Source organism: Narcine bancroftii, chromosome 14, assembly GCF_036971445.1.
Source record: "Narcine bancroftii isolate sNarBan1 chromosome 14, sNarBan1.hap1, whole genome shotgun sequence".
Classification (NCBI taxonomy): domain Eukaryota; kingdom Metazoa; phylum Chordata; class Chondrichthyes; order Torpediniformes; family Narcinidae; genus Narcine; species Narcine bancroftii.
Window position 1 is genome coordinate 33,539,785 of NC_091482.1, and position 26,917 is coordinate 33,566,701.

At 38.2% G+C, this 26,917-nt stretch overlaps 1 protein-coding gene across 5 annotated transcripts in view; it reads left to right on the forward strand.

Annotated features, from left to right (window-relative positions):
• LOC138749418 (general transcription factor II-I-like) overlaps positions 1-26,917 on the forward strand; it is a 188,504-nt gene that overhangs the window by 20,462 nt on the left and 141,125 nt on the right. The window lies entirely within an intron of this gene.

Sequence of the window (26,917 nt, forward strand, 5' to 3'; positions counted from 1 at the left end):
TGAACTCCTGCAGGCGATTGATTATTTACCTGAAGTGAGCTGTGTGTTCTGAATGGCAATAAGGATATTGTTCAGGTAGATGAACGCGAATGGGAGGTCCTGGCCCACTGTGACCATCACCCGCTGAAAAGTCTGAACAGCATTCTTAAACCCAAAGGACATCTTCAAGAATTGTACAGGACGAAGAGGGTGATTCTGGCAGTTATGTCCTTGGGGTGCTCTGGGATTTGATGATAAACCCTGATTAAATTGATCTTTGAAAACCCACCCCGCTTCTTGTAAGTTGGCGGTAAAGTCTTGGATATGGATACGGATTATCTGTCCGGAGTGGTGGCCTTGTTGAGGCATCGGTGATCACTACATGCCTCCAGCCTCCTGCCTTTGGGAACATGTGCAGGGGGGAGGCCCAGGGCTGTCTGACCGCTGTACTATCCCCAGCTCCTCCATTTTCTTAAATTCTTCTTTGGTGAGGGCAAGTTTTTCGGGGGAGAGGCAGTGGGCCCTGGCTTGGAGCAGGGGCCCCTCAGTGAGGATGTGCCTTACTGAATGCTTTGGTTCTGAAGAGGAGAACTGTAGTGCCATGATTGTGGGGAACATCACCAGGATGTATGTGTAGGTGTTGTCGGACAGCATGAAGGAAGCTTGGCTTCCCCAGGGACATCGTTTGAAAGGTTTTAGTGTGCACCAAACGCCACCCTTTCAAGTCTGCCAGCAGCTGGTGGGCATGTAGGATATTGGCTCCCAGGAGCGGTTGCGCCACTGCAGTGACAGTCTACTTAAATTGGAGGCCAGCAAATCGTAGTGGGATGGAGTGGGTGCTGTAAATTTGTATAGAGGTGCTGTTCACTGTCCTCGGTGTTCGGCCCGGCTTGGTGTTGCGGGTGTCATAGGCTGTGGGAGGGGAGGGTGACGAAGGACACTTATTTCGTTACCGGTGTCTACAAGGAACTACCTTCCTGACAGAGTCCCACAAACTGAGGAGGCTCTCACATTGGCAAACTGCTGCAGCCATGGCGTTTACTGAAAATGTGGAGTCTCCAGGTGGCGCTCATGGAGTGAACACGTTTTGGTTTTTGCTCCATAAAATATACTATTTTTAACCTGTATCCACCTTTGAACTAACTTCACAGAAGTCAGAAAGATCTTTATTATTTCTCTAATTATACTTAAGTCTGAAAATTTTGAAGAAATGACTGAAGGAAAAGCTACACGAGCTAAAACCCGGGCAGAAGAAGGTAACGGCCGAGAGAAGAAACAACCAGACATTAAACTAAGTGAGATGACCTTCACTGACTTTTTAAAATTCTTTCGTGATGAATTCAAAGATGTTTGTCGCAAAAAAGACCTAGCTGAACTTCGTACAGCTTTAATTGACTCAGAAGCTGAAACCAAAAAACAACATACCTTAATTGCAGCTCTTCAAACTGAAGTTCAACAAAAAGAGATTAGACTGACTGAGGTCGAACAGAAACTTTCCAAAGCAATTAAACAACTAGAAGCGCTCCAGCTGAAAAGCATTGATTCAGAGAACCGTTCCAGAAGACAAAATATTCGTTTGGTTGGAATTCCTGAAGGCATTGAGAAAGGAGATTTCCTGACGTTTTTTGCCGAGCTTTTAAAAGAAGCATACCCATCCGAATTCCCTGCTGATCCACCGCTACTTGATAGAGTACATCGTATCTGGAACCGAAATGCTGAAACTTCCAAACCCAGAGTGGTGCTGGTCCGTGTGCATTACGTGAGTACAAAGGATAGATTGATTCGTACAGCCAGAAGACTTGGAAATGTGACTGTTCGTGGCTTTAGTCTAAGAGCCTATGAAGATTTTAGTCCGGAGGTAGTACGCGCTCGAAGACTGTTTAAAGATCTGATGTCCGAATGTTTTGAGAAGAAACTGAAACCTGCGCTCCTGTATCCTGCGAGGCTCAGGATTTCTCCGGAGAACCAAGCTCGTCAAATATTCGACTCCGTGTCTGCAGCACGGAACTACCTGTCGGCTAATTTCCCGTCTAGCGCGACCTCTCAGCCCGAGTGACCGATAAAAAAATGCGGTAGATATCGGTCTTTTTCAGGTTAATAGTCAGATTCTGATTTCTGACCATTCGAAAAGTAATAGATCATTATAGCTCTAATTATCCTGTTCATCTTTAACACATTTTTATATATTTTCTTTCTCCTCTGTGAGAAATTTTTTTTTAAAATATATAAGTGTATGTTTAATTTTATATTAATCTATACTAATAATATGATTATATTCTTTACTATTTTATTTCTGAATTACTGAAAATGGTGATTTTTTATTTTTTGTTTATTAAAACTTTTCATGGTTTTTTTTTACATTCGCCATTTTCTCTTTGTCTTTCTTCATAAACTAATTTTAAAATGATTTAACTCTTTATGACTTTGTTTTATCAGTAGGTACTACACAATTACGATTTTTCTTTTATTTCTTTTTAAATATTTTTATTTCAATATTTAGTATTTGATTTTAGCTTGAGTTATCCTTTTTATAAGTTTAGGTGGTGGATCTTATCTTAATATTAGGAGCTGCCGTCTGAAGACATGGGGGTAGGTTTAGTATTATCTCTTCTTTTTTCTCTGATCACTCTCTGGTTAGATGGGGGGCTTTGTGGGTGGGGGGTGGGTTTTGTTTTTCCTTCAGGGGTTTTTATGTTTCATTTTCTTTTGTTTTTTCTTGATTTTTCTTTTAGAACTACAGATATGGCTGACACGTCGTCATTTCCGGTCCTTCCTTATATCTTAATTCTTCTTCCGGGCGCATGGGTCCCTGCTTTGGTTAACCCTTTATATACTGGAGGGTTGACCTAAGTAATGGATCAAAACATTAATTTTGTCTCTTGGAATGCTAATGGTCTAAACAACATGTTTAAAAGGAGGAAGGTCTTTAAAGTATTCCAGAGACTGAAAGCACAGATTATTTTTTTACAGGAGACTCATGTGAGGAAGGAGGATAATCTGCGTTTTTTTAAATCTTGGAAAGGCCCACAATTTCATGCCAACTCATGCTCTAAGACTCGAGGTGTATCTATTTTTATTGATCCCTCTATTACATTTGTTCAACATGACATCACTGTAGACCCTAACGGCAGATTCTTATTGGTTACTGGGTTATTATTTAATATTAAGGTTGTCATGGTTAATATTTATGCCCCGAATGTAGATCACCCTGAGTTTTTTAGATCTTTGTTTACTATTTTACCCAATCTAAATGAATATCATTTAATAATGGGTGGGGATTCTAACTGTTGTCTGAATCCCCTGCTAGATAGGTCGAATCCTTCACAGCTCCTACCGAATAAATCGGTTACATATATTAACTCTTTCCTTACTAACTCTGGAGCTGTTGATATTTGGAGATTTCTTCACCCGACAGATAAAGAGTTTTCCTTTTTTTTCTCATGTATACCATTCATACTCGAGAATTGATCACTTTTTTATTGATTCACGTTTTATTCCACTTGTAACTGCTTGTAAGTATGACATTATAGCCATTTCGGATCACTCTCCATTACAACTCTCTCTTAAATTCAAAGACTCTGTTTCTACTATTAAGCACTGGCGTTTTGATGTTACATTATTGCAAGATTTAGACTTTGTTAAATTTATGAAAGAACAAATTAACTTTTTCTTTTCAACAAATTACACTACGGAAATTCAAGGCTTATATTCGTGGTCAAATTATTTCTTACTCAGTAGCTTTGAAGAAATGCATCAAAAACAAGATTCATCTATTGGTTGAGAAGATTAAAGACATTGATAAGAAATATGTGACTGATCCTACTGAAGAACTTTACAAACAAAGAATTGAACTGCAGATGGAATATAATTTGTTACTTACATCTTCGATTGAAAACCAGCTAATTAGATCTAAATCTGATTTTTATGTACATAGTGAGAAATCGGGTAAACTGTTGGCTAATCATCTGAAGAATATTTCAGCTAGACGCCAAATTGTGGAGATTCGCAAACAGAATGGAGAACTGACTGTTAACCAGGAAGAGATAAATCAATCTTTCCAAAATTTTTATACATCCTTATATAGTACAGAATCCCCTCAAGACCTTAGTAATATGTTTAATTTTTTAGAACATTTGAAATTCCCAAAAGTATTACCTCAAGATAACTTAGAATTAAGTAAACCCATTACAGATTCGGAGATCAATAATACTATTTTCTCACTGAACTCGGGGAAAGCACCAGGTCCCGATGGATATTCTGTGGAATTTTATAAAGCTTTTTCTTCTACTCTCTCTCCCTGACTGATTAAGATGTTTGATGAATCTATCACATTGGGTAAACTACCACAATCATTTTACAGAGCTACGATTTCTCTAATCTTGAAAAAAAAAATAAAGACCCGACCGAATGTTCTTCTTATAGACCTATTTCTTTGTTGAATGTTGATTCTAAGATCTTCTCTAAAATTCTAGCGACAAGGCTAGAGAAGATATTACCATATATTATCTCTGAAGACCAGACTGGATTCATTAAAAATCGTTATTCCACCTTTAATATTAGAAGATTGATGAATATTATTTACACTCCTTCACATAAGTCTTCAGAATGTGTTATTTCACTAGATGCTGAGAAGGCCTTCGATAGAGTAGAATGGCCTTATTTATTTACAGTTCTTGAAAAATTTAATTTTAGTCCAATATTTATATCTTGGATTAAACTTCTTTATAATTCCCCAGTTGCCTCAGTTTTTACTAATACCCAAAGATCGCCATATTTTCGATTATTTCGGGGCACCAGGCAAGGGTGCCCCCTTAGCCCTTTATTATTTAACTTAGCTTTAGAACCTTTGGCAATTGCTATCAGAGAAGCACCCAATATTACTGGTATTATTCGTTGCAGGGATATTCATAAAGTATCACTATATGCAGATGATTTATTGTTATATATTTCCAATCCTGAAAATTCTATTCCTGCAGTTTTATCTTTATTAGCCCAATTTAGTAATTTTTCGGGATATAAACTGAATTTAAATAAAAGTGAATTATTCCCTTTTAATGGATGGGTCCCTATTTATGATAGTTTACCTTTTAAAATAGCTAGAGACCATTTTATATATTTAGGGATTAAGATTACTAAAAAACATAAAGATTTGTTTAGGACTAATTTTTTCCCTCTATTGGACCTGATCGGCAGTTTACTTACCAATTGGTCACCATTATCCCTATCCATGATAGGCCGAATTAATGCTATTAAGATGATGATCTTACCTAAATTTTTATATATATTCCAAGCTATACCTATTTTTGTTCCTAAATTTTTTTGGATAAGGTCGATTCTAAATTGTCCTTGTATATCTGGCAAAACAAGAATCCTAGATTGGGGAAAAAATATTTACAAAAATCTAAACTAGAGGGAGGGTTGGCATTACCCAACTTTAGAATTTATTACTGGGCAATTAATATTAGTTACTTAAGGTATTGGTTGAATTATTCAGAATTATCTCTAAATCCCCATTGGGTAAATTTAGAAATTAAACCGATACAAAATTTTTCAATTAGCTCTATTTTGGGAGCTGCTCTCCCTTTTACTCTTACTAAATTATATAAACAAATTGATAATCCAATGGCTAAACATACACTATGTATATGGTTTCAATTCCGGAGATTTTTTGGCCTAAGTCATTTTATCTTGGAAACTCCTATTGTACTAAATTTCCTTTTTCATCCCTCTCTAATTGATCAAGCTTATTTACTCTGGAAAGTTAAAGGTATAACATAACTCTTTCATGTCATTTGAACAATTATCCATGAAATATGATTTACCGCGATCTCATTTCTTTCGATATTTGCAGATTAGGAGTTTCTTAGTTTCGACTTTACCCTCTTTTCCCAATCGGGAGACTGCGACTGTTTTAGAGGATATACTATATTCAAAATTCCCTCCAAAAGGTGTGATATCTAAATTATATAATATAATTACAAAAATAAATTCTGGGACTTTTGAAAAGTTTAAAAATGATTGGGAAAGAGAACTCAACCTTCATATTTCTAATGAAAATTGGAATAAAATTCTGCGACTGGTAAACTCTTCTTCTCTATGTGCAAAACATTCATTAATACAGTTTAAAGTTGTTCATAGAGCTCATATGTCTAAAGATAAACTCCATCGCTTTTATTCTCATATCGATCCTATATGTGATAAATGTCAATTGGAAATAGCTTCCCTTACACATATGTTTTGGTCCTGTCCCTCTTTACAGAATTATTGGAAGGAAATTTTTTCCATTATATCTACTGTTTTGAATATTGATTTACAACCACATCCCATTACTGCAATTTTTGGATTACCTATGATAGATTTGACTTATTTATCTCTTCCTGCGGATCGTATGATTGCTTTTCTTACACTAATGGCTAGAAGATCTGTACTATTAAATTGGAAAGAGGTAAATCCTCCCACTGTTTTCCAATGGTTTACCCAAACTATACTATGTTTAAATTTAGAGAAAATTAGAAACTCTGTCTATGAATCCCCTTCTAAGTTTGAGTTAACCTGGCGACCATTTATTCAATATTTTCATTTGTGGTGAGTTGATCTGGCTCTGTTTTCTTTCTATGATTATGTATGATAATTGGGCTGTAAGATGAGATCGGAGTGATCGGCGTGGTTTAGCTATATCTGTAGGTTTTTTTTTAAAGTTTTTTTTTAAAGTTTTTTTTAATTCAGATTTGTTTTTTCTTCTTTTTTGGGGTTTTTTTTCTCTTTTTTCATATATTGTTATTAATTATATCTTTTTAGAGATAGTTCACACCCTAAACTGATCAAAAAATTTTTTTTTATGATATATTTTTATTCTGTAATATTATTGTTTAATATCTCTGTATTAATTCATTACTTACTATGTATTTTTTAAATATCTCTTTGAACTGTATGTGTTTATAAATTATAATAATAATAAAAAGATTGAAAAAGAAAGAATGAAAGAAAATGTGCAGATTGGGTGGTATCGACAGGCCCCTGCACCCCATCGTTGATGGTAACAATATGGCTGGGTTGGGGGGCGGGGGTCCTATGCCTCTCTGTCTGCTGTGGCCTTGTTGCCTGCTGGGATTGGGAGTTGGCGATCTGTTCCGCTGAGGCGCTGTTTTCTTTGCTCTCCAGAGCACTTCTGCCAGGGCTGCGACTTTCCTCGGGTTGCTGAAGTCTTCGTCAGTGAGCAAGAATCGAATACCTCAGGCAGCTGCTTCATGAAATCTGCTCAAAGAGCAGGCAAGGCTTGTGCTTCTCAGTGAGTGCAAGCATCTCGATTATGAGGGCAGAAGGGGCCTTGTCTCCCAAAGCGTTCAAGTGCAGCAGATGGGTGGAGTGCTCACACAGTGATAGCCTTAAAGTGCGGGTTAGTAGTTCTTTGAGGGCACCATTTTTGTCTTGCTCCAGAAGCTGTTGTAGGAAATCGATCGCACTCTCTGCCATGCCTTGGTTGAGTGAGCTCACTACATAGTAGCGGGTGTTGGCGGTGGTGATATGTCGAAGGTGGAACTGGGCCTCAGCCTGTTTGAACCACAAATGTGGCTGTGATGCCCAGAACGTTGGCAGCTTGAGTGAGACCATGTGGAAAGCTGGTTGGTCCGTCATCTTTGGGTCCAATCGCGTGCATGCTACGTGAAGTGTGGAGTAAGAACTACACACACACACAGTTGAGTCAAGGTCGAAGACTGATTTTTTTTGTACTGCCAACTCCTGTTTATATTTGCAGGAGTGACATGATTGCAGTGGTGGCCTCTGACTGGCTGGCGTTCCCGCCGCTGCCTGCTTTTTCCTCCCATGTGGGAGATCACATAGGACGACGATTGTTGGTTCCTAAGGGGCCATCGCAATCGCCGCATTTGCCAGCCATTTTGTGAGCCAGGTTGCGAGTTGGTTGCGGGCCGCTACAGGCTCTTGGAATGTTAATTTGAGCAATTTGGAGAACGAGGTTATTCTCTCTATAAAGAAAGTTATTATTTCATTTAAAATGGTTTACTGGAATGGTCTTGGAATTGGGTTGTCACATGAGGAAGGGTTGTATTTTACTGATTTAGGGGAAAAAAAAGATGTTAGTTAAATGTGAGATTCTTATGAGCTGGACAGAGTAAATTCCCAGGACAGAAAGGCAACTTATTCTCGTTGGAGGGCTGTGAACCAGCAGGCACGTCCTTGGAATAAGGAAATTCTCATTTAAATATGGAAGAATTTATCTTGGAACTGTTAAGGCAAAATACTTGAGTATGTTTAAGGATGAGTGAGATTTCTAATTAGTAAGGAAATCAAGGGTTGTGGGCGGTGGGTTGGGAAAGGCAGAAGAGTCAGTTTAGTTGTGATTCTTCTTTGGTTGGCTTCGCGGACGAAGATTTTTGGAGGGGTATGTCCATGTCTGCTGCAGGCTCGTTGGTGACTGACAAATCCGATGCGGAACAGGCAGGCATGGTTGCAGCGGTTGCAAGGGAAAATTGGTTGGTTGGGGTTGGGTGTTGTGTTTTTCCTACTTTGTCTTTTGTCAGTGAGATGGGCTCTGCGGTCTTCTTCAAAGGAGGTTGCTGCCCGCCGAACTGTGAGGCGCCAAGATGCATGGTTGGAGGCGATACCAGCCCACTGGCTGTGGTCAATGTGGCAGGCACCAAGAGAACCATTATCATACCCACGCTCCTGTTTGGTTCCGAATCATGGGTCCTCTACCGCCATTACCTACGGCTCCTAGAACGCTTCCATCAGCGCTGTCTCCGCTCCATCCTCAACATTCATTGGAGTGACTTCATCACCAACATCGAAGTACTCGAGCTGGCAGAGTCCGCAAGTATCGAATCCACGCTGGGTGGGTCATGTCTCCAGAATGGAGGACCATTGCCTTCCCAAGATCGTGTTATATGGCGAGCTCTCCACTGGCCACCGAGACAGAGGTGCACCAAGGAAGAGGTACAGTTGTGATTGCATGGGAAAGCTAACTTGAGGAGCTTTAGAAACTACTCCTATGTCTTTTTCTTCTGGTATAATAAATGTTTGATGCATCTCAGAAACCACATTAGTGTTGAGAATAAAGTCCATCAGGACCTAGATTTCTGGACGTCATATTGCTCGAACTATTTGCTCAGTGAAATGTAATTTTCGTGGGGTCCTTTACCTTTCAGATTCAGATAAACTCCTTTATAGTGATGTAAAATAGCCACTTAATTCACCTGCCATGTTCCTCATAATTAAATTCCCAGACTCTATGATCAACCCTTGTTTTAATATTTTTCAGCATCCAAATTTGTTTGTACTTGTAACACGCTTTATTTAGTGTTCATTCCTTATTAATAATTTCCTTTGTTAATCTTTTAGTCATTTTTACCCATATTCTCCAATTATATGATGTGTTGCCTGTCTGTGAGTCAATTTTTTTATTGGATAAATATTGACTTTAACCTAATTTTTTAGATACTATTAAGTGATTTGCTTTCATTCCCTCGTAATTGCAACTTAAGTTGCAGTCTTAGACCCTGAATGTGAAATGATCGCTCATACTTTAGGGCATCCACTATGAGATCATTAATCTTGTCTTGTGCAATAACTTTCCCACGTAGACGGTATTAATTTAAAAATATGTACATTTCACAATATTAACTAAAACATCAGGTAGAGCTAATTAGTTCTGATTGAACTTGGATCAAAGTTAAAATTGCACTAAATTTTATTTAATGCACAACATAGCAAAACTGAGAGTTAACAGTGTAGGTTGGAGAGTATTGTATTTGACCCATGGGCATACAAGGACCCCTCCCCCCACCATACCAGTAAGGAATATTAGGAATATTAAGATTTTTTTTCAGTGTATTTACAGGTAAGCTGGTAAATGGGTTCCTCCTGCAAGGTCCCTTAGAGATAACTCACCTCGATGGAAACCTTCCAGTCTTGCATGGCTGAGATGCTGAAGCTGGATTTGTCAGTGCACTGCTCACTGGAGCTCTTCACCTTGTTGGGCTGAGACAGATAGGAACCCATGCTTGCTTGTTTTTTGTTGACCTTGCACGTGAGCAAAAGCAGCAACTTGTCCGCCTGCATGCTGAATCTCAAACTGCTTTCTGCTTTCCCCAACCACCAAGCAAATGCTGATTGATTGACAGGCGTGCCAAGAGGGAGAGAAGCTGGTCACCAGGGCAATGGGCAGGCCCACCATCTCGGTGAGCAGGCAATCAATCTCTTGCTTTGAGGGGAACCATGGGCTTTGGTGATCAGGCTCCATGGTCATCCTTTATTCGACAAGTATGGCCCCCTTGAGCAAATTGAATGAGGTGCAGGAGCAGGTGGTAGTGATCGAATGGCGTGTCGAGCTGAGCTGCTCGGGATGGGGGGGGGGGGGGGCGGGTTCATTGAACAAAGGCTCAGCGTGAAGCCTGATCATTGAGGCCAACGCTCCCCTCAAAGCAAGCAAGCGATTGATCGTACCATCGGTGTTACAAACACGACTGTTGCGCTGCTGGCGGGGACTGCCTGGATCAGCCTTCTCACCAGGGGAAGTGAACGGTGGTGTTGTCAGAAAGCATGGGCTACCCAAGGAAAGGTGGCCCGTGAAGCTGCAGGCTCACTTTCTGGACAGCTGGAGGACCTCTGTGGCCTTCTTGAAGCTGGGTAAATACCCGGTGACCTGCTCAATTTCAAATTCACGTATGAGACCTGGCGGATATTTTTGAGTTAATTTTTTTATGGGGAGAAAGTGGGTCCTGTATGCTGTCAAATATGGTAACTTCTGTTGTTTCACAATTAAGTGTTCTATTGTGGGCATGCCACTGAAATTTTGATGTGAGACTGTAATCTTGTGCTGTGGGGATATTTCATGATTTGCATCACAAATAACTATCATGGAGTATTGGGCAATTTATAGAATGTTTCTTGTTCAAATTTGGGTTGCAGAAATTATTAAAAGTGTTCAGAATTTGGTTGTCAGTGAGCTAGTTCATTTCCAAGCCGCAAAATTCAAACGTTTTTTGATAACTTGATATTGCACAAAGGTCTTTGCTCAAAATTTTAATGATGCTGGTTTTGTACACCTAAATGGTGAAGTGTATTTGGTTTTGTTGAACATCTATCTAATTGTGCAATATTTTAGTTCCTGAGGCATATGTCAAACCATTTTGAACCCAGGAGTTGAGCAACACGAGGAATTTGATGCTTTGTAAGGTCATTGCTATTAATTGACAGCAATTGTGAAAGGATTCGAAGCTGCTGAGAAGGTATCTGTAGAATGTTGTGGAGTTTGAGTTGGACATAATTCGATTGGTATTTATATGTATTGTCACCTTAGGACAAGCAATAGCACAATAGAAGAAAAGGACAAAAATTTGCGGAATTGAATCTTCAACTGGTGAAGTGGAGAATGCCCCTTGATTCTAGTAATAGCATTGCATGTGTCTGTGGTCTTCACCTGGCACTTGTGTGCATTCTGCAATTGATATGTGAAAGAATACGTTTCAAGAATATACTTAAAATGATTAATGAATTAGGTGAGAAAATAAAGTAGCTGCTTGTAAGATGGGAAAATAATTGTCTTCTGAACAAGACCTGCTTTGTTCTGTAGTGAGATAGTAACTAACTCCACAAGATTGCCAATACACCTTGAATAAAGGACAACCTGACAATTCCCAGCGGTTTGCAAATACCACAGGGGGACATGTTATTGTAAACACAAAATTGCCAGATGTGTGAAACTTGTTGGGTCTCATGCAGATCCTGTCCAAAATTCTATAAAAAAAGTATGATGAACGCTCTGATGCTTTGAGTTCGGGTTCAGTGTAGAGAACGAATTATTAAACTTTCTATTATCACCCCTCACTCCCGCTAGTGGTACCAAGGTTCAGGAAAGAAACTGTTGTACGCTTAATTGGTTCTGCTATTTTCTGCTAGATTATGTCATAGACCAGCAGTAATAGAAATTCACCAAGGTGATATCTTAAAAACAATTTTTTATTATTATTAATTAAATATATAAAAACTTACTAAACTCTAAACTTTAATCCCAACTATGGGTAAATCTAAAAATTGTAGGTAAGTGTGTTTGGATTATCCAAACAATTACAGCTTAGTCACAATTTTGAGAAGTCAAATTCAAAGTTCAGTCTTGGGAATCTTGTGTTGGAATTTAAGAATCATTAAATTGATGGTCAGAAGTAGTTAAGTAGTTGAGACACGGAGTCCTTAGACTTCTCAAAACTCACATGTTTATTTCAGAGAAATGTTCCATCATACGAATGATTTGTCACAGCTCCCATGCTTCTTGCATGAGGGTTACAAGACTTGTGACTGCCACAATGTTTTCACAGAAGCAAGGGTTTTAGATGAAGTAACCATATAAAATAGGTTACAGAAACAAGATGATCTTGCTTTCTTTGCCCAGATATGGGTCTTTGCCCAGATATGGGTCAATGACCACAGTATTACGGGTCTCTCTTGACAGAGAAACAGTGAAACAGAAACATACCTCTTCTCGCAATGTCACTTTAATTCTGTCTTCCAGATGATTTTCTGATTAACTTAAACTGCTGCTCTTTGAAGTGTCTGCATCACATGACTGGCTTGTGCAATACTGGCTCTTTTAGTTTCTTAGTTTCAATTTCTCCAAAAACTACTAGTCATGCCAGATGGCCTCCTGTTTGTTTGACTCTTAGCAAACAGTCCATTGTTTAAGCCTTTCATTTGAGAACAATAACAAGCTGCCTCATCTCTGAATTACCAGACAGTTGGCTCCAGAAGATTTGTTAGTGTTTCCCTGTCCAATCCATAAAGTAACTTTACTGAAAAATATATATTACAACTTAAAGATTAATAATAACATAAGCCTGTAACAGCTGTTTGTTTTATTACAATGTGGGCTGACTTTAACAGATTGTTTATTTTGTTGTCTTGTGGGGTAACTGGGCCAGATTAATGTTTTTGCTGATGAAATGCAAGATGTGAATCTTCTACTTTGATCAGTGTTGTTTCTATGTGACCACCTCTGCTAGAGACTGTGCCAGTCAGGTAATGCTGGACATTTAGCACTCTTTGGGGTGGGGCGTCAGGACATTTAGCACTCTTTGGGGTGGAACTTGTCAGGACATTTAGCACTCTTTGCGGTGGGACTTGTTTCTCTGTATCATTTTAGTATTGTGCCTTGTCTTCAAGTGTACTGCTGGAGTTTCCTGTTAGAAATAAAAGTACTAAGATACTTATGGATTTGTGAAGGGTCATCAACCTGAATGTTAACTCTGTGTCTTTCTTCACTGAAGTTTCCTGATGTGAGCATTTCCAAAACATTAGGCTTTTCAGATTTTCAATGTGCATTTTTCTTTGCTTTACATCACCCCTAACGTCGAGGTACTCGAGATGGCAGAGGTCGACAGCATCGAGTCCACGCTGCTGAAGATCCAGCTGCGCTGGATGGGTCACGTCTCCAGAATGGAGGACCATCGCCTTCCCAAGATCGTATTATATGGCGAGCTCTCCACTGGCCACCGTGACAGAGGTGCACCAAAGAAAAGGTACAAGGACTGCCTAAAGAAATCTCTTGGTGCCTGCCACATTGACCACCGCCAGTGGGCTGATAACGCCTCAAACCGTGCATCTTGGCGCCTCACAGTTTGGCGGGCAGCAGCCTCCTTTGAAGAAGACCGCAGAGCCCACCTCACTGACAAAAGGCAAAGGAGGAAAAACCCAACACCCAACCCCAACCAACCAATTTTCCCTTGCAACCGCTGCAATCGTGTCTGCCTGTCCCGCATCGGACTGGTCAGCCACAAACGAGCCTGCAGCTGACGTGGACTTTTTACCCCCTCCATAAATCTTCGTCCGCGAAGCCAAGCCAAAGAAAGAAGACATGAACTCACAGAAAACTTTTCAATGTAATGTCTACACTTCAGAGTCATACTGGTATTAGTATTAGAATTGCAGTGTGTCAATTGTATGTGTACATTCAGTTGCTGACCTCTGAGGACCTTGTACTCTATCTGCAAAGCAATGATCCTTTGCCAACCTGACCCCACTCCAGTACAACTCTCCCTGGTCAAAAACACAAAAGAGATCTAGTTGAAAGGAAGGAAGAGAACTTCACTCACCAAGCTACTAATAAACCTGCTCTGTTAAGCCTCCAATTGAGGTGTTACAGAATATGCAGGTCACAGTCTATAAACTTGGAACCTACTGGACTGGAAGTAAATCATCCTTGATTTCTAAGGTCTCCAAAAAGATAACGTTAGCATTCACAGAACACTTAACTGTGATGGCTGCTGATTAGTCTGTAGCGAAGCGCCCTAGTGATGCTGATACTAGGTCCCAGATGGTGTAAGGAATATTTTACAGGATCTACTAGTTTCTGCAATACTTTGCTATTTCTCAATTTATTCAAGTTACACTGAAGTTCTCTATTGGTTTAACTTTTTTCTTTATCAGTGTGCAGCTATGATTTGCTCAGCCTCTGTAGAAGGCAGTTAAAAATTGACTGCTTTTAATTTCATAATGGGGAAAAGTGGGTTTTTCCATTTGATAAAATCTAAGAAGGGTATAGCAGAAGTCTTAAAATTTATCTTCTAAGAACAATATATTGAAATATATATAGCATTTATTACGTGGCATGCTATTAGTGGGGTCCCACAGAAATTGGTAATAAAGCCATAACTGTTCAGCATTTGTATTAATAACTTTGATCTAGTACATTCTGCCTTTTCAGTCCAATTTCGCTTGATGCAAACCCATGCAGAAAGGTCAAATTGAGAAGAGGACGGAAAGAAAATTAGCCAAATAATAATGACAGATTTGAGTACTTGGAAAGAAGGTGAAATAAAGTAACAGATAAAATATAAGATGGGAAATATGAGGTAATGAACATTGGTAGGAAAGATGATAAAACCATGAGAAATTGTTAAATGTTAGTGTTGGTAGGATCCCAGTGTGTTCAAGAAGTTAAATATTGAAGGTACAGCAGTGGTTAAAGTCAAACATTGGGTGTATAGAAATTGTGCGTTGCTGAAACTTTGGGTGCACTTTGTGTAGTTTTGAATAAAAAAGGCATAATTTGCTTGATTCGTTGCATGAAAGTTTTGCCTTATGAAGGAGAGATTAGCTTGTACTTAAAAGAATTTAAATGAATGGGAGAGAAATTAGTTTCTTTTAAAAAATTTTGAGGTATTCTATATTTTAAGGTAATTGAATATAGATCTGAGAGCTTAGTCTAAGAATGATTGGCTGGATGGGATTGAGAGGAGAAATTCCAAGAAAGTAGAGTTGCAAATTTTGGAATTCTCTACTACAAGAAGTTTGGATATTTAAATTTATTCAAAAATCAGAGAGAATACCAGATGTCCAAAATTAGCACAGATTGAGTGGAAAGTTGTACTTGTCGCACAGGATCAGCCATATTTAATTCAATAATGGAGTAGCTCAGGAAATGTTGGACCTACAGTAATATGCAAAAGTTTGGGCATCCTTGGTCAAAATTTCTGTTAGTGAATAGTTAAGTGAGTAGAAGATGAACATCTGAAAAAGTCATAAAGTTAAAGATGACACATTCTTTTCAACATTTTAAGCAAGATTAATATTTTTGTTTTGAATAATTTTAAAGTGGGGGGAAAAAAAGGCAAGGAGCACTATGTAAAAGTTTGGGCACGCCAAGAGATTTGGGCTGTTAGATAACTTTTACTAAGGTCTCTGTAGATAGAGATTATTTTCCTTCACAGTCATTTAGGGGGTAAGAAAATGCCGTTGCTGTCTTTGACTCGTACAAACAAATTTGTACTCGTGTTAAGTTCAGTTTTTCAAAGTTTATTAAACTTGTTATTAGTTGCTATACGTTGTTACGAGCTGTTAAACGTTGTTAGATGTTCAGTAGAAACTGTTGGAACTTTTCTGATTCTTCCATTTGGCAGAACAAAATAAACTAAACTAACAGCATTAAATAAAATAGGCTAAACTAAAGCTACAAACCGACTACTAGCATAAAATACATTTTAACCCTTAAAATACTGGTCCCTAATTATTTAAGTATTAAAAAAATAACTACCATCACAAAGAAAAATAAAATCAAATAGTACATGTTGGTTAAATTTCAAAAGAGAATGAAAGTCGGTTATCAAAGCTTTCTGCCTCTTGTAAAAGACAGATTTTGGTAATTGGTCTGTTCAGAAAGCAAGTTTTAGTCTTGATCTGAACTTGACGTACAAGTCTTTTTGCCAAGTCAACTTGTCATTCATACCATGATCGCACGGTAGGACAAGATTGCGTTTCTCCAGGACCATGGAGTGCATTTTCACAGATATGTTAGGAAAGCAGTTCACGCATTCAAATATTAAGATATTAATATTACACTGAAATCCTTGGCATAACTATCATATCTGTTCTGGGAGTTCTGGAGCCTGATGGCTTGGGAGGGGAAAGCTGTTTCCCACTCTAGACGTGGGGCCCAGATGGCTGAAGAGTTCACATGCTGGATGTGTGGAGCCTTCCACAATGTGTATTGCTTTCTGCCTGCATCAAGTGAAGTAGATGTCGTTCATGCTAATAAGAGGTACCCCAATGATCTTTTCCATCGACTTCACTATCCTCTGCAGGGTCTTGTGGTGGTATCAACAATTTTTTCCAACAACCAGGAATTTCGAGGTGCTGAATTTTCCATGATGATCACGACATCCCCAGGTGTGAAATGGTTCCTGATCTAAGACCATTTCTGTTGCTCCTGCAACAGTGGAAGATATTCTTTCACCCATATTTTCCAGAACAAATCTGATTATAAATTGCACCTGCTTCTACCTAAGGCGCGCACACTGTGAGACCTTTGTTTTCTTGAGTCTCAAGATTTTTTGTTTCCTTTTGAAGCATGTTATCTGATTGAAATTGAGCAGGAACCCTGTGCTTGTTTTCTTTTTCTGCTATGATACAGAAGCAATTTTAAGTCTGAACATCCATGCTGTTGCCTTTTTCAAATGTTTCCAGGATGAGAAGTAATTGATTAAGTGGGGAACTGGATCCATTTATTCAGATGTTATCTGAACAGCATTTGCAGTCTTACTCCTGATTTCAGGGCCCTCTGGTAAAAATTTATTTTGAGGCCACTCATTTTGAGGACCAGACGTCCATATTTCTTTCTTTAAAGAAAAAAGACTACTTTTAAATCTCACAAAGCCAGATCGGCAGGATTGTTAACTGTGTTGATGTATCTCTACTGTTTTGAACATGAGACTTTATCAATTTCAGTGATTCTGTTAGCCATAAAAGTTCAAAACCTTGTGTTTTATTGTTTGAGTACAGAGGTGCTATCAGTCAAAAATATGGAGTCTGTTAGTTCCATCTGTAACACTTTTCAACATTGTGTCCATTCTGCTCGCCATGGTAGCAACCATCAACTCCATTTGCAAATCCACAAGAATAACAAGATTTAACTTCAATTTATTACTATTAATTTAACCCCTTTCTAATTCTAAGTGCATGTGAATGAATCTTCACCAGGCTCTGGTGCTTGAAAGGTAAATGGTTACCACCGGGGGGCGTGGCAAGATGGCGTAGAGTCTAGACCTGCAATCTCGACCTCTCTGGCCAGACTTTTAAATACCCATCTTTTAACCCTTTGTTTTCAAGTTTAAACTTTATAAATTTTAGATTAAAGAATTAAGGAATTGTTATGGCCACTAATGGTAAAAAGACTAAATCTCAAGTGCAAAAGAAGTTACATTTTCGAAGTGCTGAAGATTTGGGGCCTGGATGACTTGATACAGCCCCAGGCTCAATTTCTTCATTGCCTAAATCCCAAAGATCACCTGTGGGGGCCTAAAAAAAAAACCTATTGCTCACCAAATGAAGGATGGCGCTGGAATTGCCCATTCTCCGGAAGAAGGTGCGTGTTCCCAAGAAGTGGACCCCGATTTGGAAAGCCTTTCGATTTCAATGGAGGGAGCACGCAAGAAGATGACTCCATTGTTGGAAATGCATCAGGTAGCATGTCAATCTGAAGAAATAGTTTTTCTTCGCGAATTGATGAGAAAACAACGAGATACGGGGGGAGACCAGCGGCGACCCCCTGAGGAAGTAGGGGTGCCATCGCTGGGAGTCCAGACCCACAGTAAAACTTTTAAAATGCCTTCTGTTGAGTTGCAGCAGGAGCTGCAGTTAACTTGTTCTGCCACTATGTCAGAGAGAGCAGAGCTGAGATTTACCAATTCACAGTGTATGCAATTAAATGTAGTTATTCAAGCTGTTAAAAAACCTTGTTGACATCTCAAATGAATGAAATGGTTCAAATGAATGCTGGTATAAGTTCAGTATTAAATATGGTTAAGACACGTGTGGATGCATCTTATGAAGAATTAAAAAAACTTCAGACTGCTTTCTTGGACTGTAAACAACAAGTGACTTCTAACACAAAGTGTTGAAGGTGGAAAAATCAGTCATAGAATTGGAAGATCGTGAGAAGGAGCTAGAAAGAAAAACAGATTATTTGGAAAATCAAAGCAGAAGGAATAATGTGAAAATTGTTGGTTTGCCAGAAGGTATAGAAGGACAAGACCCTCTTCGTTTCTTTAAAGACTGGATTCCGCAAATATTAGGGCAAGAATTTTTCTCTGGGGGATTGGCACTGGAAAGAGCCCATAGAGCTTTAAGAAGAATACCCTCAGCTGGTCAACCACCGAGACCGGTAATAATTTGATGTTTGAGTTATTTGGATAGAGAAGCAATACTTTGACTTGCAGTTCAAAATGTGAGACAACGACAAATCCCATTATTGATTCAGAATAGCAGAGTCATTTTTTATCCTGATCTGAGTCAAGAGGTCATTCAAGTCGACGTCGATTCAATCCAGTTAAAGAAGTTTTGTGGCGTAAAGGTTATAAGTCTACATTTCGTTACCCTGCAGAGTTGAAGGTGTTTTATGGAGACTATCAATTTCGGCTTTTTGAGACTGATCGTGAAGCAATAATTTTTGCTGATTCATTGCCAGATATAAGAGGACAAAGACATAATCCACCATTATCTCCTAAAGAAAAAATTGGTAGTTCTGGAAACGGAAGAAATGGCAGAAATGGGAAAAATGGGAATGGAAAGAATCTACCTCCTTCCAAAATGGGATCTTCGAGATTGGAATATTCCGGATGAAAAGAAGAATTTTCTTATTTTATTTTTTCTTTTGTTATTATGATATTTTGATGTTACTGACTGTTTGGCTGGGGAGGGAGAGATCTGCACTAAGTTCTCTACTAGTCATCAGCCACTGGGGTAGTTTTTTTGGGGGGGGGTTTTCTTTTTTTCTCTTCATTTTTTTTAGTTTTTAATTTGTGATTTTATTGGAGGGCCTATATACGTTGATTTGAGTTTTTATATAAAATAATTATTGGTATTTAATAATAATAGTAGATATGTCAAAGTTGAGATTTGCTACTTTTAATGTTCGAGGATTAAATAGTCTGATTAAACGTAAGCGAGTCTTGGCGTATATTCAGAAAATGAAAATTGATATTGCCTTTCTACAAGAAACACATTTGAATGTGAAGAAAAGTGTGAAATTATAAAGGGATTGGGTTGGGCATGTATATTCTTCTTCATTTAATTCTAGAGCTAAAGGTGTAAAAATTTATCTTTTGAATTACAATCAATGGAGGAAAAGGCAGGATGTATTCTTAAATTGAATTGTAAGATTTTTAGTGAATTTTGGACTTTACTTAATATTTATGCTCCAAATGCAGATGAAGTATTTATTTCGGATGTATTTTTATGTTTGGGTCAAGCTAATGATAATATTTTAGTTTGTGGTGATTTTAATTGTGTTTTGGAACCTTTATTAGATAAATCTCAGAAGAAAGTTAAAAAATCCAAGATGGAAATCCAGGTCCAAGAGTTGGTGAAAGATCTTAATTTAGTAGATATTTGGAGACGTCTTAATCCGACAGAGAAAGATTTTTCCTTTTATTCATCTAGACATGAATCGTTTTCAAGGATTGACTTTTTAGTATCGGCACACTTACAAGGGAAAATACAACAAGAGGAATATAAAAGTAGGGTGACTTCAGATCATTCTCTGTTATATTTTACATATGAAACTTCTGAGAAAATTCAAATAGCTTATCGTTGGAGATTTAATACAATGTTAAAAAATGTGGAATTTATTGATTTTTTTGAAAAAACAAATTAATTTTTTTTTAAAGAATATTCTAATTCTGTTCAAAGTAAGTTTGTATTATGGGATGCTATAAAAGCCTATTTGAGAGGACAAATAATTAGTTATACTTCTAAAATAAAAAATAATCGATTAACTCAGAGTCTTGAATTAGAGAAACAGATCGATGAGTTAGAAAAGGAATTTCAAAAAGATGCTACAGAAGATCAGAAAATAGAATTATCTCGGCTGAAATTGAAATCTAATACTTTGCAATCTTATCAATTTGAATATGTGATTAATAGGACTAAGCGGTATTATGAATGGGGAGAGAAAGCACATAAGGTATTGGCGTGGCAATTAAAGAAAGAACTGATATCGAGGACTATTAATGATGTTAGACGGAATTCTCTTATTACTTATAAACCTCGTGAGATTAATGATGAATTTCATAAGTTATATACATCTGAAGGAAAACAGGAAACTAGATCGATTGATTTTTTTTTTAATCATAGTTGAATTTACCGATATTAGAGGAAGGAAATATACAAGAGTTAGATGAACCATTTACTGATTCAGAAATTAAAATGGCTATGCTGGAAATGCCGAAAGGTAAATTGCCTGGTGATGATGGATTTTCGGTTGAATTTTATAAAATTTTTTATGATGATTTATCTACAGTGTTTGGAGATGTATTACGTCAAGTTGGAGAACATTATGATTTACCTGAGTCTTGTTCTAGTGCTTTAATTACAGTAATTCCTAAAAAAAGATAGAGATCTTTTGAAAGTATCTTCATATAGACCAATTTTGTTGTTAAATGTAGATTATAAAATAATAGCTGAAATATTAGCGAATAGATTGGCTAAATTTTTACCAAAGTTGATTCATATTGATCGAACGGGTTTTATAAAGAATAGATATGCTTCAGATAACATTTTGCGCGTGATTAGTTTGATTAATAGATTTCGACAATCTTTAGATCATCTGATGGTGATGTCTATAGATGCAGAAAAAGCATTTGATAGAGTTGAATGGAATTTTTTGTTTAAAGTTTTGGAGAAATTTAAGTTTGGTCCTTTTATTGGTTGGATTAGGGCTCTATATAGTAAACTGGTAGGTAGAGTATTGACGAATGGTTTGATTTCGGAATCTTTTAAGTTAACTCAATCAACTCGACAAGGTTGTCCTTTATCACCAGCTTTGTTTGCGTTAGTGATTGAACCTTTAGCACAGTTGATAAGACATAAGGTGTGAAAGTTTTAGATGAGGAGTATAAAATTAATTTATTTGCTGATGATGTATTGGTGTATTTAATAAACCCAGCTCAGTCACTTTTGCATTTGAAGGAATGTTTAATACAATATGGATGTCTTTCTGGATATAAAGTTAATTGGGGAAAAAAGTGGACTATTACCGGTAAGTGAAGGAGATTATTCAGTTTATAAGAATATTATTAATTTGAAGTGGACTGATTGAATTAAATATCTGGGTATAATTTTGAATGTTAATTATCAATCTTTATATAAATTAAATTATGCTCCATTAAGGAAAAATTTAAAACTGGTTTGATTAAGTGGAAAGATTTACCTATTAATGGGAAGGATAAATACAATTAAGATGAATATCTTAATTATTATTGTAAATATTAATATACAATATTTGTTTCAATCTATTCCGTATTTACTTGATAAAATTTTTTTTGAGATTTAAATAAAATGGTTAGAGAGTTTTTAATGGAGGGGTAAATATTCGAGAATAGCTTTGAATAAATTAACTTGGAAATATGAGTTAGGGGGACTACGTTTACCACATTTTCAAAATTATTATGAGGCAGCCTAACTTAAATGTATTAGTTCATTGATAGATTTGGTACAGCCTCCTAGTTGGGCTAAAATTGAGATGGCAAGTATTTCTGAATTTGAAATGCATCAATTTTTGTTTAGGTGGAATATAAATTTGTTACAACAATATAATGTGCCTATACTAAAACATTTAATGAAGTTAGGGATAAAGAAAAATAAAATGATAGGTTCTGGGGGGTAAATTATTGGCTTTGACTCCATTGTATAATAATCAACTTATTTCTTTTTCAATACATAATCAAAGTTTATTGCATTGGAGATTTAAAGGTGTGAAAAATTTGGGAGATTGTTTTAAAGAGGGTAAGTTTTTATCTTTTAATCAGATGGCTCTTGTTGGTTTTAGAGAGATATTTGTTGCTCGTCGGACAAACACAAATAGATTTCCTTCAATCAGTCACTTCAGAAATTTGCCCCATCATGGCTTTTCCAAATGATAACCTCTTTCTCCAGGTCACCCCAGAGTTCCTCTTGTTTCCCCTATTTCAGGAGAAACACTATCCTGCCATTTCATCTTACAAGGACTACAAGGGTTTTGAACAGGATGAACTCAGAACTCTGAACCCATCTTCAAAATGGGGTCTTTTAACAAGCCTGCCAGCTGTCCACTTTGCAGCCTCAACTGCTACTGTAGATCTAACTTTCTCTCTCTGAGAAGAATCCTGTTTGTTTTTTGCTATCTCTGCTTGTAAAAACCAAATGACCTCTCCCAAGGCACCAAATGCAATCTTTGAAAGATCTTATCAGTACTTGAGCTTGCACTCTGTTCCATTTTGCACCTTTTGAAGTTCTTTCCAAAGCAGATTCATTGTCTTTGCAAAATCAACTGGATCCTCAATGTTTAGCTTTAGCAAAGCTCCTGCATTTTAAGTGAGATGCCTTTTGTGAAGTGTTATTTTGTTCAAGTGACCAACATTAAACCCCTACAATCTATCTCTTTTAAAGATATATTTATCATAACCATTCTAACATCCCCCATTATTAAGAGTAAAAGTATAGTAAGGGTCAAAATTAGCTCCCTCGAGGATCAGAGTGAACAGCTATGTGCAGAGCTTTGCGTTTTTTTTTATATATCAGTATTTACTCAGGAAATTGGCATAGTGCATAAGGAAGGTAAGGAAATAAACAGAGGGATCATGGAACATACGAAGATTAAGGAGGAAGAGGTGCTTGCTGCCTTACAGTGAATAAAGGAAGGCAAATCACCTGGGCCAGATATGATATTCCCTTGGACCTTGAGGGAGACTAGTGTAGAAATTGCAGGGGCCCTGACTGATGTATTCAAAATGTCCTTAGCCACGGGTAAGGTCCCAGAGGATTGGCGGGTAGCTCATGTTGTTTTAATGTTTTAATAAAAGCTCCAAAAATAAACAGGAAGGCAAGTGGGAATTCCGGAGGAAGCTAGAGATAAAGACACGTACAGATACATGCCAGCTATGACAGGGAATGCAGGCCAAAACAACCTACAAAGTGAGAGCGAACACTATAGATGGCTGTGATTACGTGATGAGCTGAACACCTTCTATGCCTGCTTTGAGAAGAAGAACCAAACAGTGCATTCTAGTATCCCTGAAAAGGGTGAAGACCCTGTGATATCTGATTCTTGAGAGCAACGTCAGAACATCATTCAAGAGGGTGAACCCTCGCAAGGCATTATACCTGACGGGGTGCTGAAAATTGGCACCAACCAACTAGTGGGAGTGCTCACGGATATTTTCAACCTCTCATTGCTGCAGTCAGAGGTTCCCACCTGCTTCAAAAGGGCATCAAGTCATCCTGGAAAGAGTAGTGTTAGCTGCCTTAACGACTACTGCCCAGTAGCACTACTTCTAATGTGTTGAAATGCTTTGATTATGGCCAAAATTAACATGTACCTAAGCAAAGATTTGGAGCTGCTGCAATTCACTTATAATCACAAATGCTTCAGAGCAGATGCACTATCACTGGCTCTCCACTTGGCTCTGGATCACCTAGAAAACAGCAGTTCATACATACAGTTGCTCTTCATTGACTTCAGCTTGGCCTTCAATATCATTATTCCCTCAGTGCTGGTCAAGTAGCTACAAACTAGACCTCTGTACCCACCCCCCCCACCCCTGCAACTGGATCCTTGATTTTGTCATTGGAAGATCACAGTCAGTACTGTGCAAAAAAGTCGTCTTGCTGATTATCAACATAGGCGCACTCCAAGAATGTGTTCTTAGGCCACTGCTCTATCCATTATACACGCATGACTGTGAGGCCAGGCCCAATTCCAATGCTTTCTACAATTTGCCAATGACACCACAGTTGTTGGCAGAATCACAAACAACAATGAGAAAGTGCACATGTGGAAGATAGATTAGCTCATTGAATGCGTAACATCGGCAACCTTGCAATCAACATCAGCAAAACCAAGGAGATGATTGTGGACTTCAGGAGAAAGTCAGAGGTACACGGCCAAGTCCTCATCAAGGGCTCAGTAATGGAAGAGTCAAGAACTTCAAATTCCTGAGTGTCAACAATTCCGAGGATTTGTCCTGGAGCCTCCATGTTGACGCAATCACAAAGAAGGTTTGCAAGCGGCTATACTTTTGAGGTGTCTGAGGAGATTTGGAATGCCATTCTGGCTGGTTGCATCACTGCCTGATATGGAGGCACCAACTATCAGGACAAGAATAAACTCCAGAGGGTTGTTAACTTTGCCTGTGCCATCACACCAGACTTTACTCCATTGAAGGCATCTACGTGAGGCAGTGTCTTAAAAAAGCAGCCTCTTTGCTCAAAAACCTCCACCACCAGGCCATGCCCTCTTCACTCTGCTATCATTGGGGGTGGGGTGGGGGGAAAAGGTAGAGGAGCCTAAAGATGAGCACAGGGACAACTTCTTCCTCGCTGCCATAAAATTCCTGAATAATCAATGAACCAAAGACACTGCCTTACGTTTCATGCACTATTATTTAATTTTTTTTATAGTAGTGTTTTATGATGGTTATAAAATGCTGGAAAAACACCAAATTTCATGACTTGTTATGACAATAAATTCTGATTCAGTAGTAAGTTAGTTATTGGAAGGAGTTCTGAGAGATTGAATATATAGGTATTTGTACAAGCATGGGCTGATTCGGGCTTTATGTGTGGTAGGTTGTGTTTAAGGAACCTTGTAGAGTTTTTCGAGGAGATTACCAAGAAGGTAGGTGAAGGAAAGGTTGTGAAAGGTTGTGAATGTTGTCTACATGTTCTTTGGTAGAGCTTTTGACAAGTCCCACTTGGGGAGGTTATTGCCACGTAATACTAAATTTAGAATGTAACATGCATGAAATTCTTTAACATTGTCTATTGTAAGGAAGACAGAGTCGCCACTTTGTCAAGCGTCCCTCACAGAAATGAGGCCACATGGAGGAATGAACCCTGGTTTACAAGACCAGTGCTCTAACCACTGAACTATCGGAGCCTGGGTAACCATGGAGAGGTTGTAAACTGGATTCAAAATTGGATATGTGGGAGAAAACAGTGGTAGTGGACGGTTGCTTCTCAGACTGACTAGTGGAGTACCACAGGGATCTGTGTTGGGACCATTGTTGTCTGTATCAATAATCTGGATGATAATGTAAATTGGATCAGCAAATTTGCTGATGACACAAAGATGAGAGCCGTTGTGGACAGCAATAATGATTTTCAAAGTTTGCAGAGGGATCTGGATCAACTGGGAGAATGGGCCAAAAAAATAGCAGATGGAGTTTAATACAGACAAATGTGAGGTGATGCATTTTGGAAGGGCAAACCAAGGTAGGATATACACAGTAAATGGTAGAGCACTGAGGAATGCGGAGGACAAGAGAGATCTGGGAATACAGATACATTGTTTCCTGAAGGAAACAGGTGGACAGAATTGCAAAGAAAGCTTTTGGCATCTTAGCCTTTATAAATCAAAGTATTGAGTATAGGAGTTGGGATGTTATGTTGAAGTTGTTTAAGGCATTTGTGAGGCCAAATTTGGAATATTGTGTGCAGTTTTGGTCACCTAACTACAAGAAGGATATCAATAAGATTGAGAGAGTGTAAAGAAGATTTATTAGGATGTTGCCAGGTCTTCAGGGGTTGAGTTACAGGGAAAGATTAAACCGGTTAGGATTTTATTCCTTGGAGCGAAAAAGAATGAGAGAAGATTTGATAGAGGTTTACAAGATTATGAAAGGTATAGACAGAGTGGATGTAAGTAGGCTTTTTCCACTTAAATTGGGGGAGATAAGTTCAAGCAGTCATAGTTTTAAACTGAAAGGGAAAAGGTTTAGGGGAACATTAGGGGAAAGGGCTTTACTCAGAGAGTGGTGGGTGTGGAATGAATTGCCATCTGATGTGGTGAATGCGAGGTTGATCTTGCGTTTTAAGAATAGATTGGATGGATACATGGTGGGAAAAGTCTGCAGGGTTATGGAATGGGGGCAGGTCAATGGGACTAGCGAAATAGCCTGCTTACTGCACACTTACTGAGGGCAAAATTCGCACAACTTTGTGATGAAGTCACTCCATATAGATGCCCTGTAATTCTGTATTCTATTATGTTCTGACTGGAATCTCCATTAATTCACCAAAGGAATCGCAACAAATTACAGTCTTCATTCAGTACTTTCACCTGATGGAACAATGTTGGCAGTGATAACAGGTTCGTTACGGAATCTTTACGGAATTAATAGGAATCTAGTTAAGACTCCTATCAACATACTAGTCAAGTCTGGATAGTAAGAGTTGCGAATATAGTGAAACTCTGAAAGGTTGTTCCACCATCAAAAACCACTCAAAAGTTTTTTTTCTTGTGTGGATGCAAAACCACAAAAGTACCATTTTTTTGACATCACTACGTTCCAAGATAGCATCTGGTACTTTCTCTGCATATCACGTCAGATGTGCATTTGAATGAAGGGAAAAACTTTTCTTGAATCTTTTTAAATTTAGTGTACGTTGTTCAACACAC